Raw genomic sequence first — 23,218 nt, forward strand, 5'->3', positions numbered from 1 at the left:
GAGGTCAGGAAGCTAGAGTTAATTGCTAACCTGTTTATCCTACTCAGGGGATAAAGCACATGAATACACTTAACCAGCCTAACGCCTAAGAGACCTCTGCTGAAAGCCTGCTTAGTCTTAGGGTAACAGGCTTGAAAGCGCCTGAGGGAATGAAAAATATGGGATAGCATACCCGCATCGGTGCAGCACCAGCAGTATACTTTGTTCTGTTTTGTATACAGCCCATCAGTGCGCACCTTCCCCCTCTGCTACCCGAAGCTGGATGAGCTGCTCTGCTGGAAAGAGGAGGCGTATCCCAAGTGACTTGAGAGGGGAGGGTCCTTTTGAAAATCGGACTTAGGTACTCTTGAAAAAGGTTCCCCAGACTTTTGTTTAAGCAGCCCACTCCTCCTATTCACCCTGCCTTGTGTGAATAGTCCTTACCCTTCAGCCCAGCGGCTGAAATCAATGCCTTTTCATGTGACCCTTTCATGTTTAAATGGCAGTAACCACAAGTAGTTTGTTTGCTATCCTTTCTTTCACTATCTGATTTCCTACGTTAAACCCCTCCACATATCTATTCTGAGTAGGTCATGAAATTCCTAATGTCTGTACAAGGCAGTCCACTTTCAACTGGAAGATTTTTGTTGCCCCCTGTTCTTACTGAAAACTGTGTGCGTACAGGCTTTGATTATCAAACACACAAGATGCAGCCAAATCTGAACGGGATTTCCACTGGGCTGGAGAGAGCTTCTTCACCCCTCCCAAAGGCAATCTTCCTCCTGGGTCTCTGCTCTCTCCTTCAGATCATGCTTGGGCTACAGCGTTTGAAAGAATTCAGAAGCCTTATTTTGATATCAGGGAAATGTCCTTCTATTTTTACTCCTCTCCTATTGGAAAAAATAGGAGAAACTTCTTATCAAAGTTTCCGGAAACATTTCCCTCTGTTGCAGGTTGTGTGTAGCGGTGTCTCTTCTCCTCATCTCCACAATGTAAAAGCAAGCAGAGTGGTTTAAATGCTCTCAGCTGAGGAAATACTTCTGTCATTGTATTCAAGAGAACACTCAGGTAAATGTCAAACTTTAACTGCAGGTTTGTTGGCTCCAAAGAAAGTTAGGAACATACTTTGGCTTTGCCCTAAAGCAGGGCCCTGAACACTTGCTGGCACATTCCTCCTTATATGCTATCATCAGGAAGCATCCTATTATCTGCTGCTTAATACAAACATGATGGAGTAGTTGATTTGTATTATTTAATAAGAAGATGACTGACTGTTCTGCACAGTCTGTTTGTGTCTTAGGAGCCGTAAAATGAATCCATTAACTTATTAACTTTTATTTTGAAATCTTTCATGGAACTGTCATGTTATTTTGATTGGAGTAAGTGATTCATCTCGTTTTAACAACTATATTTTGGGTCCAGAGAGACTTACACACTTCCGTTAATAGGTCAAAATTATGAGACGTATCACTCATGTTCAGAATCTTTTTGTAGTGTAGCTTATTAATAATAGATTTGAATATCAAAAATAATGATATGCCGTTTCAGCATTTAATTTTGGGAAACATTGAAAAGATTTCCCCCTTGTACTGGTACAGTCAGTTATGAAGACTGAAGGAGACAAACTGTACTGTAGGTGGGAGCAGAGACACTGCAGCAGCTAATGTGAAGTTGAGCTTTAAATTTTTATGACAATTCATAAACTGTTTTTCTTGCCGACACCCTGGCTAATCGCAGCCTCTCCCTGACAATTTTCTTGTTCTGATTCTCATGGATTTAATAGTGTTCGTGGGGGGTGAGTCGGGCGAGATAGCTCGCTCTTGTAAGCTGCTTACCCTTGTGTATGTTTTTCTTCAAGGAATGTCATGTCTTCAGCAAGCGGTTAGCAGCGAGTGATTTCTCTCCTCTTAATTCTTGTCTGTCTAATGGTTTTACTACTGTAGAGTGGACACTTTAGTTCAAAGCGATGGCTCTGAAGCCTTTTTTCTAGACAAAGCTATACTGAGTTGTTATCCTTACACCTGATATCTCTCTGTATCTTCCCTCATCTCCTTTCCACTCACCCTGCCCCTCACCTTGGAGCTGTCTCCAACATCCCTATCTTACCTATCTTGCCCTATCTTCCTTCACAAACTGGTGGAGCAGAACCTGTTTTGTTTTTTTTTTTAATTGAAATATCTTGTCCCTTTGTGTGGTGGTGGTGATCTCTGCACCTAATAGGGGTATCTCTCCCAGATACCCCTATAAGGATCACCTTCATGGCTGGTGAGTTACATCTTGCCTCTCCCTTTCTCCTTGCAGCTTGACTGTCTGCTGAAGTTCCACTCTTCACCTTATTGAATTCACTTTTCCTTTCTTCCCCTTTAAGACCTAGGGCTGCTCCATTCTCTTCTTGATTTCTGCTCCAGGTAAGCAGATATTCCTGCTTTGCCAGCATCTGCAGTCTCACAGTCTTGTCCTTGTGCATGGGCTTTCTTTTCTGAAAGAGCTCATTTGTATGTTACCCCTAAAATTTCTTCTCAATGCTATTTCAGTCAAAAAGCCTACAAAAATTTCTACCCACTGATGGCTAGGTATGGAACCCAATATATACTCTCAAAATCTCTTTCCTTTGGATGTGCCTTTTAAATACCTTTGAACGCATCCCTGACTTATTCTGTACCAACTGGCAGTGCCTATGGAAAGTCTCTTGAGCCCAGCAGCTACTCAGGGGGTGAGGTCACTGCCATGGATGGCCATCAAACCTTCAGAGCCAAACATCTGTGTTCCCTGTTCATTCAAGCAGGAATGTTGGTGGTCCTGGTTCTTCAGTGTGCCCAATCTGGGAGGAAGTGACCTCTAAGTTAAAACACCTCTTACTTGGATTTTGGCATTCTCAGGAATTCAGCTAGGAGCAAAATGGTTCAGTGAGGGGACATTTGGTGAATTTTTGTTCTGCTCTCACTGTGGAGATTTGATTGCTGTACTGTCTATATGAAACACACAAGAAGAAAAATTGGACATATATTTAATGGTCTCAGGTTGCACTAAGGAAGGTCTAGGAATAATTTCCTCATGGAGAGAGCAGTCAGGCAATGGAATGGGCCGCCTAGGGCAGTGGTGGAGTCCCCATCCCTGGAGGCATATAAGAGGCACGTGGACATGGCTCTTAGTGTCAGGATTTGGTAGGTCAGGTTGATGGTTGGACTTGGTGATCTTGAAAGTATTTTTCAACTTTATATGATTATATGAGTCTATAAAGCCCATATAATAAACACTGCTGCTGACCCTGAGGTAGCAAAGTGTATTTAGAGACACAATAATAACTGTCTTTACAGCTTTCTTCCCAACCCTCTGTCCCTTTTCTCTCACTGTGTTTCCATCACGTGCTGGTTGTGTGCCCAATATCTCAGTGCTTTTTCTTTATGCATTTTACATACATTACATATATGCCATATTGTAGTGAACAGCTTTAAGATTTTCATGTGGCTTACCTCATCCTCTCAACCAGAAATTTCATAAATAAATCACTGTCTTTCAAACCTTTTTGCAGGTTGCATCTGTCTGAAGCGTGTGCGCTTCAATAGGTGTGCCTGACAGAGAAATTAAAAAGAAAAATCATCTCCCAAACAGAAACTATAAGAGGCATGTTGAGCTAAACACTTGCTGCACATTATTACAAGGGGAATGTGATTTGCGAAAGAGGGTTTAGAAAGTAGAGGTGACATTTTGTTTCCCTGAGCTCAGTGGGCCATAACTTCACCTGCGATAAATTGACATAGATTCACTGAAATCAATAGCTGATTTGCACTCTCTGGGACCAGTCCTGTTGAATTCTAGCCATTGGTAGTTGAAAGGCATATTCTTTTTTTCCTGTGAAATCAAACATTTCTTCATAGTATGCCTTTGCTGTTTGGATTGATTCTGTTTTTTTCTGAGTAATTCAAAGATATTATCTATGAAGACTTGTTTTTCAATAGAAATGGGGATTTTTTTTTAACTAAACAGATTTTTGAAGGCAAAATAAGTATAATTTTCCTGATTAAAAAAAATCTGTTGTGTAAATAGAAGTATATACAAATATATATATATTATATTTTTTAAAACAAAAAATGTGTGCATATACATATGCATTTTTTTGTTAAAAATGAAAATTTTTGATTGAAAACAAGTCTGTGTTTGATCAGAAATTCTGTCCGAATGCTTGGTGGGAAGTGTAGTTTGGAGATGCAAAGCATGTCTTCCTCCCTTTTTGCCCTATTTCCCTGCTCTGTGAACATTTGGTGACCAGGACAGGTGTCTGGGAAGTACTGGGAGAGATGTGTTCTGGTCGAGGGCTGCCTCATGGCGGAGCGTGGCTGCATGGAACCTGGAAAGATGGCTGAGGCTTTGCAGTGGTGTGCTTCTGTTGGCCTGTCTTACCTCATCTGGGGAGCTTGTGAATTCCCATCCCACTGCAGCCCATCTTTCTGTCCACCTGCAGTATGGGGCATGACAGGAGAAAGGCCATGCCAGGAGCAACACATTGTTTGCATGGGACCCACCCTTTCTTCTGATGTGCTCTCTGCCTCCCAGGAGCAGTTGGGCAGGGACAAAAGGTTCTGGCAGAGACCCCATTTCTCCACATCCTCTGAGATCTCTGTGTTTTTGCAGACAGGCCAGGTGATTCCATTGCACCCACTCTGGGCCTCCTCACGTGAAGCCGTGAGCACTTGTCTTCAGCTTGATCATTGCCGCCTCCAGGTGCTTCGGTTCAGGCAGCTTACCATCTTTAAACAGCATGTGTGAGCCAAAGGGCAGGCTTTGTGTATCTTCTGGAGAATAATACACCCTCACGCCATTCTCGATTTTCCTCCAAGGCGTTGTGGATAATCTGAGTCGCCCTGGGCCTGATGCTTATTTGCAGTGAAGGCCACCTTACACCGAGGGTCTTAAAAAGGCAAACACAAAATTTGCACTCTCTTTAAGACCTTGTTTTATTGCCCGAAGGGGGTAAAGTGCCCTTTGCAGAAAGGAAAGGAGAATTTATTTATTCCCAAGGCAGTTTTACCTAAATCCTGCAAGAAGGCTGATTTTTCTATATCCAGCTTTATGTTTGGATTGTGTTTGGAAATAGCAGTCTAAATACTAACTGCATACTTACCATGTGTGGCTGGCTCTTTGTTTTTCCAGTGCACACCGCATGGTTTGCTTCTTGCTCCTTCCCACTGGAGCCAGTGTCCTCCCTGGCTCTTGTCTTGCTTCGGTGTATGTGAAAACCTGTTAGTGTGAACAGCCTCAGGATTACTACAAAGCAGCGTGGTTAAAGTGGGCATGTTCATACTTAGATGGAGCTTTATTGCGTTTTAATCTCTATATACTTAAGCCTGTAAATATGTGCTAACGCTAAAATCAATTTTGAACTTTTAAACTTGATTTTAAGGCCATCTTTTTTTCCCTTTCCTTTGCCAAACAGGGGGAAAAAAACAACACCAAAGCAAAAGGCTGAGCAGTGATTGTGCACCGTAAGTTGCTGTGCTCTTTTGCATAAAAGATTTTTCGTACTACAGCAGGGGGCCTTCCCCTGATATGTCAGTGAGAAGAAGAAAATTCATTTCTTACACCCGCCTGTCATTTGCCCTTTTATGATTGAACTATATACTGCTAGACAGCCACAAAAATGACAAAAGCTTCTGCAAGTGAGTACATCTGATAATCGCAGCGTTTGGCTAAATTTAGCACTACGGTAGTTGATACTGCAGTGTCCAATAGAGAGAGAAAAAAAGAAGAAACTGTCTAATCCTATTTTGCAGTCTGAGAGACTGTAGCGATTACCTTACATGATCCATCACTTTAAATAGTGCTTCTATTTTGTTAATCTTCCAGATTTTAAGAATTTCTCTTAAAAAAAATAAAATACAAACCAATCCTCTAAAGACTTCAAAGAAGCCGATATGCTTTGGGCTGCCTATTCAGTTTATGAATTTTGAGGTTAAAGTGGTTCACCTTTGCAGAATGCCTGCAAAGCAGGTCCAGCCTCTGGGATCTCTGCATGCTCTGGAGGAGGAGACGTGGAAGATCTCTCCAAGAAGCAAATTTTATGTACTGATACTGTAGGAAGTTATGCTTTCCATAACTGGGAGGGAGGTTTTGCATGTGGAAACCCATTATAGCATTTTTGCTTGATATGAGGAAGACAATGGATGCGTTGCCTCTGGAAGCATCCCTTGAAGGCACATTCCAGGTGAATGTGGTTGTGTTAGCAAAGAATATTGTATTTATTAAACCAGATGCAGTATTTTGATGAAATTTAAAAGCCTAATGGGAGCCATATGGTCAGTCTGTCCCAAAGCTTATTGATGTAACTGGGAATATTCATCCAAGACTGCTTTTAACAAGTCAGTTAAAAAGCAGACTCTGATTTTGACTTTGGCCAAACAGCATTGGAATTTTAATTCCCAGGAATACGTGAATAGTGTGAGAAATGGAATCACACAATGGTTAAGATTTTGGTGTAGTGGTAAAGCTATTTCAATCCAAAAAGGCAACTTAAAGTGACATAAACACTCACTGTTCATCTATACTGATCATTACATGACTTGATTAAGCATCACCTAGCAAAACATAACTCACATGACCCTGCTCTGCACCTTGCCCAGGCAAAAGCTCCAGTGAGACTTTTTCATCAGCTGTGCAATGCTAAGGCTTTGAAAACGTCACCAGTCGATATCCTAATATGAATCAATGTAACTAGTAGTATTGGACTGATATTACAAACAAATCATTTTCTTACCATAGCAGAAAAATCTTTCCATCAGAACATTAGAGGATACTGAAATGAAAAATAATTCTATATGAGTTCTTTCAAATGGTTATCATCTGTATATGTAGCTACTTAGGGTTTTCTGAGAGTAGTTTGAAGTTCTCTTTATTGATTTGATGCATTTTAATGTATTTTCATGACCATTCAAAGCACATTGTTAAACATTGTGTATTTACCTTTTTGATGTGTAAAGACACTGATGTAATTAATATTTAGCCTGTGTAACTACAGTAGCAATCCCCCCCTTCCTCGTTAACAAAGTATACATAGCAGGTGGGGAGCACTGTCCTGGGGATGAGGGAGGTGGTAGGCACCAGCCACCTTACAGAGAGGCACTTAAAAATATATTTTGCATTCCAGATGAATCTTAGGTTCACAGTTATTAACTTAGCAGGAAACTTGATTCCGGTATATAGGGAAAATATGTATAGGATGGAGTAAAAGACAGCAGGAAAGGTGGCAGAACAGTAAGAAGCCTTCTGCTAGAATAATGATGACTGTGAAATGGATGAGGTGAAGGAGACACCAGACTGACAGCAGAGCGAAGCAGGGCTGGATCCAAAATCATGTGGGTACGCAGTGGGCTTTGTCTGGGCCTGATCCTGTGGTACCAAGAAGGGACCAAGGAGGGTTCCAGGGCATTTTTATGCCAGTGGAACCTGCTGGGACACTGAGTCTTACATGCCTATAGTACCTTCAGCTTTTAGTCCCCTCTGAAAAGAAGTGATGAAGTGGGCCAAAATATTAACAGAGAAAATAGAGATCTTCAGTGCATTTGTCAGGATAAAGCTATTAATGGGACTGGAGCTATGACGGAAGCTCAAGTCTGGCTAATAATGGCTGATGATAATATTATTAATACGGACATTTCACACTTCATTTTTATTTCAGATTATATTGTTAAATATTTAAAATGGGCTTTAAAAAATGACTATTATTAGGACTTATCTGATGTTATGTTAGATTGCCAAGTCCTTTGCATAGGTTACATACATACAGGAGCTGTGGCTTGCACTCCATCAAATTCCCTCTGTGGAATTCAGCATACAAATTACAGGCTACTAAGGTTTGCAGTAGGATGTTTGCAATGTAGAGTAGGTAAAAACTATTGTTTGGGGTGATATATAGCTTCTATGAAGAAGGGAAGATATTTATTATTCTATGTTAAGAATTTCCTATCAGGGTACTGGTGAGTTGGGGTGTCTCTGGTTTCTGCTGGGGCTTGTTTCTTCTCTGCACACTACCTGGCATGCTATCCAGCAAAGGGTGAAGTGCTTTGGCATGAGGTGAGTCCCCACAACCAAATTGCACGAGGGCTTTGCTGAACTGAAGTTTTAACCTTGCCAAAGGTGACATACATTACACAGTGAATTGATTCCCTCCCCTGTCTGCAGTTGTATGAATGCATTTGTAAAAAGGAGGAGCAGGTGAGGACTGGGCATGCTGCCCCAGAAGCTGTTCTGAGCCTGTAAGGTGCTGCGGGGGGGCTACAGGTCTGGTTTGTGAAGCTATGGAATGAGATGCAAAGAGGTACTGACTACCCGGGGATTGGGATTCCCAGCTCATCCTTGCAGCAGTCACAAGAGAGCTTTGCACTATTTGTGCTTAGGAGGCTGCTTGAATTTGGGGTAGGAGAAGGCCCAGACACTACAAGCTGGCTGGAGTGGGCCTTTGCGTAGCCTGTCAGGATCAAAGGGGTGACCAGCTGCTGTGGCTTTGACAAGCTAAACTGAAACTCAGCATCTCTGCAGTAGAGTCACTGCTGCTTGTCTTGCAGCCAGTCCGAGAGGGGCAGATGGAGGGCATGTGTCTTGCTGGAGGTCAGACAGTAAGTCAATAGCTTCACCAAGCTGAGATATCGGGACCTTTTATTTTCCCAGAGCCATATGCTCCTCTTTTTTTTACATCTCCTTGGGGTGGCAGATGGATAGAAGCCACATCCTTTCATGGCAATGGTGGCTGGCGACCCGGTAAATGCCACTGCAGTGTCCTGGAGGGTGCTCTAGAGACAGCTCTCGGGAAGGTGGCAGTCATTGGAAACATCTATTCAGCTCAACTTCCAGCCCTGTATGTACTGCTTAGCCTGTTGCAGTGCAAACTGCCATACTTTGCATGGTGAGCTTTTCTGGAAGGTTAGCACAAATCCATGCTATGGTAAGTCTAGCGGGTACCAGCCCTGCTTCTGGAGACCTTGGAGAATGTGCAGAAGGTAATGAGATTTTATGCTGTCATATACACAAGTCTCCCAAATGTCTTGATGGACACAGTCTCTGTTGCAGACAAAGGAGGGACAAGATAGGTGGCTGCTCAGGGAGGAGCCTCTGGGGAGTGCCCCTGCCCGTTTGGGGAGAGGGCTTTTCTATATGAACCAAAATGTTTTGGGCCCTGGAGACACCTGAGCTGCCCTGGAGGGAAGATGGGGGACATGTGTCAGGCTCCCACCAATTGCAGAGCACCAGTGGGGGCTCTGTGCAGTGGCACAATGGGGTGTTGAAGCTCTGATGGAGCAGGAGCTCTCTTGCCTCCTAAAAACTAACGGCTGCTTTCCCTGGGAGAGTAGTATTTTATAGTAGGCACGTCAAGTTGCTGTCCTGATTATACAGCTGCTAGCCTAGTTCTGGGAAACGAGCACATGAAAATGAGTGCAGAAAATGAGCCTTCTAATAAGGCTCAAAGACTTTGAACTTCCCCTATTGTCACCGTAGGTCTTCCCCTACTTGCTTAGCTGAGGCAGAACTATTCAGCTACAATCAAATAATGCAAATGACCTGAAGAAAATTCATCCTAGAGACACTTGCTGGATACACTGCTAATATGGTTTCTTCTCTTTCACTATTCAACCAGAATCTAGGATGACCTTTCCAATGAAACATAAAACCTACAATGTGCACCCTTACTAATGTATTCTAATGCAATTAGTTCATACAAAAGGCTTGTTAAATTTGCAGTATCTGCTTTCACCTTTACAATAATTGCTAGTGATCCCAAACCATAAGTGTGTGTCATTCTGCAGGGCTCCTGAACTGTAAATAAAATGGAAAGTTTATTTGATATCTCTCCTGCCTGTCTCCTCAACAGCCTTGCTTTGCTCACAGAGGCATTTGCAGGAAGCATCTCAGAGGCTTAAATCTGGCTCAGGAGAGTGGGTTAAAAGAAAAGATATAAACTGCAGTGAGGTGTTACAGCAGGATACTGCATCTTTGTCCTTTTTGCAGGGCAAGAGAGGAAACGCAAAGGTTAATGAGAAATATAGAGGTTTACTTCATTGCCCAAGTAGTGGGTCTTTTTCTGAGGAAATAAAAGAGAGCATGCCTCCTTTTTTTGCTTATTGTGCTGCAATGCCTTCTAAACAGTTTTGTCACAGAGAAAGCTGATTATTACCCCCTTCCATCTATAGAACCTTGCAGGGAAATTGCCATCCCAAATAAATGCTCCCTGTGCCACTAAGCCACCACATGACTGAGCTCTAAGGGCTTCTGGAGACTTTGGTGGGTGGGATGGTGCCCTGAGCATCACCTGGTGCTTCAGGAGGGCTTGAGACAGAAACTGTGGCCCATAAATGAGTGAGGTGATTGAAAGCCATTTAGTGATTCTGCTTCACAATTTCCCTTTTTGGTGCATGTTCCGCAAAGTGTCAAAGAGCAAAACTTGAATGAACTTGCACTTTTGCTTTGAATTGTCACTATTATATGAATTGCTGCCATCATTTTGTAAGTTGTACTTATCCTGAAGTCTTTCTTCTCCTCAAAATATTTTTACTGCAAGCAGAAGGTGCCTGTGAAGTACTGAAACAATGCTGTATTTCCATTCCCCTACACTGGCATGTACATGACACGAGCTTTCCTAAGGGACTGAAATGAGGGCAGGGAGCAGTCATTCTTTCAATCTAATGGCTTTGTGTGCTTATGTGGGTTGGAACCACAGTGTCCCAACCATCTTCTTTGAGAATGAAGGAGAACATCTGCAAACCTGGTTGGGAAGTCTTTTGGTCCATTCTGGAACTGGGATACTTGAGAGCAGGTGTCCAGCTTCAAGACAGGACTCCCACAAGGTATTCAAGGGCACACAGAAGGATGCTTACCTTACAGTTGGTTCTCTTTTGTTTCTTAGAAAACTCCTTAACTTTAAGCAGGATGATGGAGTGCTTGGTATCTCCACAAGTGTATCTGTAGAACGATTCATTCTAAGTCTCTAAAGAAATCTAGGGCTGAGCAAGGAGCCACGCTGAAATGCTGTCGGACTCAGACAAGTGCTTTTGTCTGTGCTGGACTTGTCCTGTCCCAGTTGTGCTGGGAGCGCAGCTGACTCACTGTACTTGGTATGCAAATCTTGCCCCTTTCCTTTGGGTTCTAGTAGGTTTGGTAGAAGAACCAGCAGATTACAGCTGATATCAGGGTATATGTGGGTTTTTGTCCCATTTATTTCTATAGGTTTCCAGTTACAGAGAAATAAATGAATCCAGTGAACATACAAAGAAGCGTTCATCCTTCTTTGTTATGAGCTTCTTACTATTCACATTCTTGTGTGTCCTGTGTTTTTTGATGCAAAGCCTTCTTCTCATTGTCTAAACAGGGAAGCGTCAGTATTTATTTATTTTTTAACAACGGTATTTAACTGTAGGCAGTTCCTAATTATCTACTGCTAATTTAAAATGGGAAAATGAAGTCCTTGCTTTGACAAACTGCCTGCTGAAGCCAAAAGGAAATGCTGCTGTACAAGAACTGTGACCTGCAGATAGATGATAAGCCTTAAGTGTAGTGTTCTGCCTTTAAAATCCCTCCTCAAATATGTTGTCAAAAACAGCAGTAACACCAAAATATTTGCCTTGGCTTGCTTTGGTTGTTCCTATAAAAAAGTAGGGAATATTGTTTTTTTGGCAGGTATAAATGGGTGAAATCATCAGTGCAGTAACACAGCTGGGGATCCGGTCCTCTGGTGTCTCATGAGGAAGAAATTAACTCTTCTTATCCCCTGAGGCAGGCCAAGCACTGCCTGTCACTACAGCCCATTGCTTTGTCGAGTTGTGCTCGTGTCTCTGGCTCTATTTTCCCAAAAGGTGTGTGCCTGCACTGCTGGTGGGAACTGTGTGCTCATCCTAGAGTCAGCTTCTCTGCTTGGCCCAGTGATCAGCTCATCTAAATCTAGAGCCAAAGCACTAGCCAAAGTGCAAGCAACACGGAAATTAGAGCTAAATACAACTCAGAGCTCTCAGGACTGTGCTGATCGAAAAAGCATCTTTCTTCTTGGTCTGCGGGAAGGCTTTCCTCGTGACGCTTTCTTTGCAGCACCAGTGGAGTTGGGAGTGCTGTCTATCAGGCAGTGAGGGACGTGAGGATCTTGCAGAAGGGATGTGATTAGAGAGGACCCCAGGGGAAGGCGATTCCCACAGGGAGTGTGCACTGCTGGAGCAGCACACGCTGCCGGTGCGCCTGGGCCGGCATCACCGCAGACACTCCCCACCAGTGGATGTTGCTGCAGGCACATCGGAATCTCTTAATGTAGTGAAGAAGAAAGGGGGAAGAGGACAGCAGGGAAGAGAAATCAGGGGAAAAATGTATAAAAAATTCACTACATAAATTAGCTGCGCTTCTTGCAGCAAAACTAACAGTTTCTTTTGAATGCGAATTCTGTTGCTTCTCTTAACTAAATGCCTAAAGGAATTGTATCACATAATATACAAGGGTAATTATTAAAAATGCATAAATAGTCTTGTAGGTACAAAAAGTTGCAACTTGTCTCCAGCAAAACATTAAAAGGTTTGCATATGTCAATGAATTACAGGCTGTTTGCTTTTAATCGCTGCTATTTTGGGAGTTCCTGTAAGGATGTTTTTAGAAGAAACACATTGGGTAATTGGAGGAGGCCGCCCCATTGTAATGGGCAGTTGAAACCCAAAGGAGGCCCAGCGAGGATTATTCAGGGTGTCTAACGGTTTTGGCCCTGGCTTTGGGTGTTAAGTATCGGCTAACATGTTTATGCCTGGCCTTCAGATGTCCAAACACAAAGGCTCTTTTCTTCTGCTGCTGGCAAGAATCCAGGCCAATCTTAGAATATTTGCCCATCCTCCTCTGCTGTATCCGACCCATCATTGAGGACAGTGTTTCTCTTGGAGTTTCATCTGAAAAACACTACAGCAGAGGAATGCTCACTGACCCAGAAGCCCAGTGACAAGAAGAGGGAATTATATGTGTATGAATGTCTGCCTTTGGGAAAAAAAGTGCACAGAAAGAGAACTACAACAAATCCAAAGTTTCTGTCCAAGTTGAAACACCTGATTTTTTTAAGAATCAGATTTGATGGAAATTGCTTGGATACATTATTATTATTTTTTTTTTAAGATGAAATATTGTATTAAGACAGCTTGATTGCTATTACAGCTACAAGATTCAAGAAATATAACACGTAACTTTTTGTTCAAGAGTACAGGCATCGGTTCAGATTGATACGTGAAGATTATCCTGAGCTAGAATAATGTATTTATGACTGGGTCAAAGGGATTACCCACATGAATAAGACCTAGCAGGATCAGGCTCCACTGCTTACAGACAGGAATGAATAATGGGATACAAAAAAAAGACTTTTTCTTTTTTTTTTTTCAAACCTATATTTCTGTTTCTGTTTTTAAAGATACTAAGAACATTTCATGCGATCCTTAATGCTGGTCAGTATTTTCATTTTGCTTCTATATTTTAACCCCAGCACTTCATTTCCAGCTGATGGAAACAGAAACGAATGCTTCTTGCAACCAGATAGAGGCCAGCCCATCTTCCTAAGGCCTAGGAATTGCCAGTATGAAGATTGCAGAATCACTCCCAGTGTTTTGTGAGCTGACTGCTCCAATGTTTATATTAGAAAAGATCAGACAGAGAAAACATGCATTCAGCTAAAGCCTCTTATTTCTCCATTTCCATAGATATGTACAGTATCTGTATCATATCTTTTCTGTTTAAAGTCTGTTGTGCTACAATGAATGGTGGTGACAATACAATAAATGCATTTCACTGACTAAAAAGAAGGGAAAGAAAGTGAAAGGTAAAGTCTTAATCATTGGCTTTTGTATTCATGCTTTGTTTCAATAAGTGCAATTCAAGTGCTTGCAAAAAGCATTTGGCTACTGAGAGTACTTGCATGCTGTCTTGTTTTCCTTCTAGTTAATGCATTTATTTTTATGACTCATGAAAGAACCCTGGGTGTTTTGATATTCATACAACTATGTCTCTCCTTAAAGAACCTCTCCTCTCCTCAATCCAGATCTCTGGCCAACACAACCAGCTGTTTTTGGCAAAGAAGAACAACAGGAGCAAAGTCGACTGTCAGAGAGGAGCTGGAAGACAGATTGCTCTGACTACACAGGTGGTATTTTCAGCAATGTTGTGGCTGATGATTTGTTAGGATGGCCGAATAGCCATCAGTGTAACACCCTTACACAACTCACTCCTTCTTCCTCTGCTTCAAGAAGCGAAGGCAAAAACTCCAATGGATTTCAAGAGAAGCAGGATAGGGCCCTTAGGCTGTACATAAGTGTCTGTGTTGGAAAAGAGAATGTACAATGTTGGATGCTTCTTATAATATAAGATTAGATCAAATCCTTTCAGTGCCCTGAAGCTTTATACCTTAATGCTGGGCTACCTGTGGCAGATAGCAAACGAATGCCTGTCAGCATGGATCATCCTCTCAGTGTTCACTAAAAATGTACAGTTCTCATTTTGCAGCATTTGAGATCTTTTAAAAAATGGAGTCAGATGGGAATAGAATGTAACATCAAGACAAGTAGCTTCAATTTTTACCTGATCATTGGCGCATTCCAGGTATTTTCTTTATAGTGATGCCTGACAAGCAATCAATGGGCATCCAGACAATCAGTTAGTTGAAAGTAGTCTTCTCATCAAGGTGAATGTAAATTGTAGGTAGCTTGTCTGAGGGAATGGTTTGCCAGGCAAAGAAACTGCTGTTTTCAACAAAGGCAAAAATACACTGATGTTATAACGTGAAATAATTCCTCCTGTTGCATCTGTAATATGCTCATGAAGGAAGTGTTCTGGCTGGGGTGTGACCTTGCCCTGTGTGTGCTCAGTGGCCTTTGTGTCTCATGCTGTCCTGCCTGGATGCCCTCACTAGCCCTTTTTCTTCCAGCAGAGGATAAATCTCGCAGGTGCTGGGCTGAGGTTATGGGGGGAAGCTTGAGGACCTCTGGCTTTCTGCTTTATGTTTTTTGTAGAGTTGCACAGAAATGAAATGGGACAGAACATTTCCATCCCACGCTTTTGTAATAGGAATTTTGAGCCATGCTATATATATATATTTTTTTTTTAAATTAAAAGCTTCTTTTTACATAAGTAACACACAATAAGTTGGTGAACACCAATTAAAATCATATTTCACAAAATTAGACTTTCAGTTGCCTGTTCTATTGAGTATCAGTCAGTAATAAGGTTTCCTCATTTCCCTGAGCATGTAATTTTTCCCTTGAATTCTTGAGTCACTGCTTTGATCACTTCTTGATTGCTTAAAGGCTGTGAGTCAGTAATATTTCCCAGTTTTGCTGTCACATCAAAGATCTTTGAGGGGCTTTCTCCAACAGAAGGCAGCCAAGGTTCCTGGTTGACATAGTTCATCACCATGCTGAAGCTATGCTGCACAAATGAAAATAGGGAATAATGCGTCACCTTTAGCCATTCGTGTAATCATTTGAATAATATGTATCACCTTCTTAAATGGGCCAGCTGCTACACAGCACTTTTTTTTTTTGCTTGAATTTTTACACTTGAAAATGCGGAGGGCAAACATTAAACAGGAAAGGTGATTTTATCCAGACATGCTGATGAATGAAAGCAAAGGCAGTTGCTTTCTTCTGTGTGCAGATTTGTGCAGTTGCTTTATTCAGGCATTACAAGATGAGCAATTCCGGCACTCAAAAACCTCACGTTTTTACATTTATTGTGATAATATGCAAAGTATGACAAAAATCCTGAATAATATAAATAATTTGCACAGGGTAGAGACTTGTGGATGTGTATGGGAGTGCTCTCTTAAAATGAGCAATTCGCATCACACAGAGGCAGTTTGGATCACCTTAAATTGCTGACGTGCCTGACCACGATGAGCCTGATCTTTGCTGGGTTTTGATTCTGGCTCCTTTGTGGGAAACCTCAGGTAGGCTTACCAGAGGAGCTTTGGGTTTACAAAGACTTCCAAGAGTAAATTGAGGACTACGTAGTGGTTCTGACTGGCTAATCCTGTTCAACATCTACCATCCTTTGTGGTTAATTTTATGCCAAAGGAAAAATGCCCTGTAGAGAGGGACCTAGGGCTAGAAAGGGATTTATCTGGCTTGTGGGAGGAGGGAAAGCCTGCCATTTTCCACTGCTCCTGTGGGACTGCCCCTTGTGCCTCTGGGCTTTCATATTTAGACAGGAAACCCTGCCATGCTAAAAGAGGGGCATGAGGCCCAAGCCCATCTGGACCATCTTCGTAGTTCTCTTTGCTCAGAGAGTCTGGGTGTCTATGAAAAACCCTTTGGGACTTCTAGGCAGACTCCCACAGAGGGTGAAGTGGCTGGGGAAATGGACACTGCTCTTAGGAAAGAGTTTGAACAGGCATAACCTGAAAGCAGAAAGCCCTCTTTGAATGTGAATGGGAAATTTTACCCTTGGAACAAGTGGCAAATTTAACCTCTTCAGCTACAATTATTCCCACTGTTAACTTCACTGCTGTCTTTCTTGGAGCAAATAAATTACAATGGGAAGGCATTTAAAGGGACACTGACACTTTATAGGTCGTATGCTGCAAACAAACAAAAGCCTTTACCCGTGTTACAAAGCCCACATTAACGTTATTAAAAGTGAAAGAATTTTTAAAAATCCAATTTACTTGTCACTCTTTCTGCTTTGTTTACTGGTTGTGTTTTCTCACCGTGGACAATAGAAATCAATGAAGTCAGATTTGCCTATATTTGAGTCACTTCCACTTTTAAGTTTTCACATTTAGGGCAGAAAGTTCAGGGGAATGGTTATTTCATTCATTCCAATACGATTGTTTTCTCTTGCAATTAAAAAAATCAATGACAACATTTCTATACAGACGTATGTTTTATAAAAGTCTGCTTAAACTTTGGACCGACCTTGGCATCAACATGCAGCTAAGTAAAACCTAATGGTAATAAAAATAATGCTTTTCTTTATTATGATAGATGGGAGGCCAGTTATGCAGCACGAGTCCATTTTTATAGATATTTCACAAATAGTGGATAAAACACAGTCACAGACTCCAAAACAAGGAGTAGATAGATCCCTAACAAGAACAAGGATAATGAGATACTGACATTCATTGGTATGAACCATGATTTCAACAGCCCAAGAAACCCCACTTCTTGTAGATAACATGGCAAAGACTGTTCTACAGAGGAATATGCAAGCAGATAAAGCAGTAATTTTGCAGATAATTACATGAGATTCTCATAAGCACAAGGGGCAGCTTTTGATCAAAGGATGTAAATCTGGGTGAATCTAAATGTGTTTTTTCCTATGCTGGAGTTTCCAATTCTGTGCTAGTGCAGGAGAACTCTATTTAGGTCCCCATAATGGTATGCAAAACTTGCAAAATGTATCCCAGATGGGGCTTGCTCTCCAGGTAAGACTTCCTTCTTGCTCCAGCAGGACTGAAATTCCAAGAGCTCTGAAAGAGTGAAGCAGAATAGTAAATGCTATAGGCACACTGAAAAGTAATCATCTGCCATCACTGACCTCAGAACGGATTTCAAGATTGGGCTTCAAGCCTCCATTTACTGAACGAGTCTCCATTTACTTCAGAATAGAGTATACCAATGAGAAACAGTCAATAAATTCTAAATTTTAATTAAAATGCATAATTTAAATAATGGAGAAATGTATTTCTTTAAAAATGCACAATCAGCTTGAAGAATTTGCAGTCTGAAGTATGCTTTTGTTCATAACGATATAGGGGAAATTTTATTGATACTAAGGGGTAAACATTGTGGTTTACTCATAACTGAACCAACCATCTGGAGTGCCTCTGTACTCTCCAGACACCCATTTCTTCCCTGCTGAAGGGTGAGAAACCATTGCACACAGCAATCTCTGCTCTGCATCACTGTGCCCCACCAATAGTCTGACCATTCACGGATATGGACTCCTTGTTTAAAGTGTGGCCTTCTGATCACTGCTCCCTATGAGGAGCTCATGTTCTCACTGGCAGCACCTAATTACTACAGTTACCTGCAGCGTATAATTCATTTCTCCTCCTTAACATAAAGCTGTAGTTTGGGAGAAAAATGGCATATGCTTTTTGGGCATTTCTAAATCTCCTGCTGCCACATAATGGTGGGCAGGGTGGCAGTAGCTGAGACTCTCACCTGAGATCCGGTTGCTCCCAGCTGAGCTGCAGATTGCTCTGAGGACCCAAAGGGGCCAGATCTCTGTAGTGCTACAGATATCATGGACAGGAAGCTCCTGGACAGTGAATCCTTGTGTACTGGTTGCCAGGACTTGTTTTGGAAGGGTGGAAAGCTGGAGGATAAAAGAAGAGCTTGTAGAAAGTTCCAGTCTATTTATAAGACTTGTGTTAAAAATGATTTCATATATTTTATGGTGGAAAGCAGAGTCGAAGAATGTGGTCATGTGGACAAGATAGAGTGTTTCAGTGATAGGCTATGGTCACTTGAATCACACAATGGTTTATTTTGATGCTCTTTCCTGTTCCTGATGGCATGATGATTAGGAAAGCTCTCTCCCAGTTGAATGGAAATGCTGAAGCATTAGTATGGATAACTCAACTGCACTCTGACATTTGTACAGTTTTTCTCTTTGCTGAAGGAGGGACCACATCTTGGTCCTCCAGACCATTTCATCTATGTCTGCCTGACTGTCCTAGATTTGATATATGATACCAAAAGCCCTCAAAAGCCAACATTCCCAGGGAAGGAAACACTTAATACAAATGCAATCTTCTTTTATTTTAAAAATATCTTTATTTCCTTAAAATAATCTGTAGATATTAAATCTATTCCTGTTCCAACATTGCTATTATATGCATTTACTACCAAGCTTAGTGACTGATGATACCCTTCTTTGGCTGAACCATTAAGAGACTTCTCTATTCTCCTGTTTTCAACACATAGCACAAGTTTCTTTGTCTTTCCAACACATCCTGAAGGTGAATGGGTACCACCTGGATTACCCAGTTTCTCAGCTCAGCTTCCATCCAAACCTCACATCAGAAAACAAGCTCACGGGATCTTGTAGTCAGTTCCAGGCCCCGAGGCAGGAGATGATCATTTCCTTGGTTTCTTCTGAGTATGGAGGTCTCAAACCTTTATCAACGTGAGAATTTGTTGGATAGAGAAAATAAAGCTTTTGGCCCTGACGTATCTCCAGATGCTCAGTCACTGGGGACATTCCCAAATTCTTAATTTTAAACTTTTTCCCAGTGTGGCACTGCAGAGATACATATTTGAGTGGAATTGAGTAGAAATTGCAATGTTCCACTCCTGCAATGAAAGCGCTCTTGATGGTCAGCTCCTGGCTCTTTGTCTGCTTTTTGGAGAGGCCCTATCCTCTTCTGTGGACATAAGAGACTTCAGTTGAAACCCAGGTCTCCCCTTTGCCTCTCCCCCCCCTTCCTGAGACTTAAGAGGAAATCGAATGCTGCAATATAAGCATTAGGGTTACACTTGTATTTAGTTCAATGGCCTCTTCTTTCTAACAGTTTACTTTGTCTCTTCTAATTCAAGCATGTCAGTAGCAAGTATCATATCTATGACATCGATAATAAAAATCCCATTGTAAATGCTGGGGTGTCATTTTCCATTCTGCCTAAACAATCCCGAGCTTTGTACTTTCTGGAGTGGCCTCTGTCTTTCACGGGTGACATTTGCAAATGGGGATCTGCATGTGTAAACTGCACAGCTAACCATCTCATTTCCATACATACAAGATAGCATAAGACCACTCTGTCAGTGGCAGATGGAAATATGGCTATCATGTTTACCACAACTTCTGTTCTCCTTGGCCAGAGTGCCATCCTGGTGATGTAGCGGAAGAGCACCAAGTAATTCAATAATGTACAGTGAAGCTTCATGCTCTGTATCGTGTTAAGAAGGAAAATGGGAAAACCATCCACAACATTGTGTGCTTTGACTCTTGCTTTTCTTGAGATGTTTCGGCCCAGGGTGCCAAAGCAAATTGATACCTGATCACTCTGAAAAGCAGCTGGTGATGGCACTTCCAACACTCTGGAGTGGTTGGTCTTTTCTCAGAGCCATGGAAGATGCAGCTCCTAGGTGGGCAGAACAGGTTTCGAGCAAGCCAGGGCTTTTTCTGTATCATCACTGGTCCTCCTTCTGTAGCTTTTCCAGTGTTGCAATAGAAATGAGGAGAGACTGCATTCTTTTCTTAGAAGAAGTGATTTGTTGTCAGAAAATGTGGCTCTTGGAAAGGCTTACTTTATAGGAGTCAGAATTACCTATTTTTGTGGTCTGATTCCTGAGAATTACACCATTATTTATATACTGTTATAAAGCTCAACAATTCTAAATATGTACCAACATGTACCAAAGTAGTTAAAAAGGAACAATTACAGGACCATTTGGCATGGCCATAGCATCTGTGAAAAAGATATCTTTTATGTGTAACACAATTTGTCCAGAATTAATGAAAATATCCAGGGTTGGTTTTATGAAGTAATTTGTCACATTAAACCAAAAAAACCTAAGGTTATGTTGGACATGAAAAGAAACTCCCCGTGGGTCAAAGCAATTAAACACTGGAGCAACCCATCAACCCAGAGGTCACTGAGGCCTCAACTAATGAGAACGTTCAAACAGAAGGAAATCCTGCAATCGTCTCTACTCATTTCTTCGCCAGGTTAAATACCCATTTGAAATCCTGGTGCAATGCAGCCAATGGAAAAATTCCCAAGGGCTTTATTGGGACTGCATTTTTCCTGGAATTTAATGAAACCTTTATAAGTTAAGTAGAACTGAAATAATTGTGAATTTGCATCTTCCGTGAATTTTTGTATATAAAAGACCTGCAAGGAACCTTGCAGTAGCATCTCCAGTAGCCTTGTCTTTCTTCCTAATATTAACAGCTAGTATTTGTTGTTAACAAATGCTTATTTCACTGTTTCTGAGGGAATTTGAGTGTTCACAATCTAAAAAGATCTACTACAGAAAGCAATTTTAGAATAGTGCAGTCCAAAAGAAAGAGAACGATTATATATATCTGGCAAGACTTCAGCATACTTTCAGTATTCAATCATATCTTTTCACAGTTTGGAAATCTCAGTAATAAAAGGGACTCATCACTAACAATCTGAAAATTTGTGTTCTGCCCTAACCTTCTAGAAGTAGATTTCATAAGAATTATAAATACCTCTCTTTTAAAACTGATTTAGAAAAATGCCAGGTAAGCATTCAAAGGTTTATGAAAAGAGCTATGTGGGTCAAGTCCTACAAATTTCTTGTGAGCCCCAAATGGACAGGGCAGTTTCTTGCCATTTCTTTCCTTCTATGCTTTGCTGCTTTGGTGTTTTCATTAACATTGTTCCTTTTTTTTTTTTTTGGGGGGGGGGAGGGGGAGGGGGAGATGGGGGCTGTGGGGTAGGGTAGGGAGGTGCACATATCTGATAAGAGTAGTAAAATTCTCGTTTGTCTGGAAAATATGTTCTGCAGGTTATAATTTCCACAGGAATTTTCCTGCTCTAGAACAGGTACTTTTATTAAAAATCCCAAAAAGAAAAGAAACAGAATCAATGTCTTTATGAAAGATTGAAATATTTAAGACAATTTTTATATTAGGTAACAGGAAAAAAGTAAAAATATGTGCTGGAGACTATGTACTATTATCTGTCCATGTGCTGAGGTCCATGCTGGGAGTAGGGGTAAAACAAATGAAAACAGGTTGGAGCTCAGTATGCAGAGATGAAACACATGATAGCTTATCATTTGGAGCAGGCTAAGTCTTCACCCCACTAGATTAAGAACAGGCTTTGTTTATCAGGCAAAATTTGGTATTTTGTGCTTTTTAGCCAAGTGGGATATAATGCATTCCTGTTTTCTGCACTTGAGTGCTCATCAACATTTAAATCATATTGAATAATAATGGTATTCTGTAGCGTGGAGATGATGTTGCAAGTAAAGATTTCACTAGTAATCACTGAGGCTGGTGTTTTATCAGCAATCACCAGATAAGAATGGGAAATGGCTCAAAATACAATCCATAATGATTCATCCAATACCTTACTAATTTTTCCCATGCAAATAATGATATTATTGCTCTAGCCACATTACTCTAACCACTTCATTCATGTCTTGCTTTTCTTCAACGGTTGTTGAGCCTAAGGGTTCATTTGAATGTTCTTTCCTAAGCAGAAAAATAGACACATGGAGCTGGCAGTAGTGATGGAGCTGAGTTAAAAGTTTTACCATTCTTCCTCCATGAAAATACACTTGAAATAGTATTCATAGTTACTAGAAAGAGGGAGAAAGTCTTAGGTGTTCTGAAATGTAATGGTGATATGGAAAACATTTAGGAGTGGAAAAATTCAAAATCTGCATTCTACATTTCTCCCATTGCCAGCTCCATAGAAAACCAGCTTTAGATGCAGGTGATGTCCACCACCCTCTTAAAACCAGGACCCAGTAGCTAAGTGCTCTGCTGATGTCATTCTCTATCTATTTCTTAAAGGAATCAGGCTATAAACATGACAGTCATCAATTCTGCAATGCATAAAACAGATAACCAGCTTTTTTTTCTTCTTTTTTTCTGGAGATGCTTATGTGCTGCCAGTGCTTTTACATGACATGAGCATATGGTCCAGACAGGTTTAAAGGAGTACTTGTGGGGGAAAGGAGAAGGTGAGGAAATTCCAAAGAATTCTTTAGGTATTTAGGTTCGAAGTAGGTGCTTAATGAGTTTTCTGGGTTTATGGGTTGCCTGGGGCTCACAAGGCCCCAGATCACTCTTGATCCACAAGTCCTTTTCCTTTACCTCTTTCAAATCTTTCCTTCAGAATTTCTTTTCTAAGACTGTAAAGTCATGCAAACTGAAAGGGTAAAGTTTAAACAAACACGCAGTGGTATTTGATTAAAACCTGGTCTTGACTTTTCACCTGTGTGACTTCATTTTCTCTGGAAAGGACAGAAAAAAAAAAGATAGTACACAGTGAAGGTGAGCAGTACCCCTGCTTTGGTGTTAATTACAACCCTGTATTTGATGTTTCCTCATCTTCTGTGGCCAACCATGGCAGCTCCAGCTTTGAGGAGAGGTTAGGGGAGCATAAATGGGAAGTTGGAGGCTCTGAGAGAGCTTCTGTGTGAACCAGAGAGGAGGAGATGCCTAATGAACTCAGTATCAGCAATGCAGTGCCAGGGGGAAACAGTGAGGCCAACGGGAAGCATCATGTTCTGGCTTTGATTTTTAGTTATGGAATGGCCTGTAA

The sequence above is a fragment of the Phasianus colchicus genome, chromosome 2 (genome assembly GCF_987193195.1).
Source record: "Phasianus colchicus chromosome 2, bPhaCol1.hap1.1, whole genome shotgun sequence".
Taxonomy (NCBI): Eukaryota; Metazoa; Chordata; class Aves; order Galliformes; family Phasianidae; genus Phasianus; species Phasianus colchicus.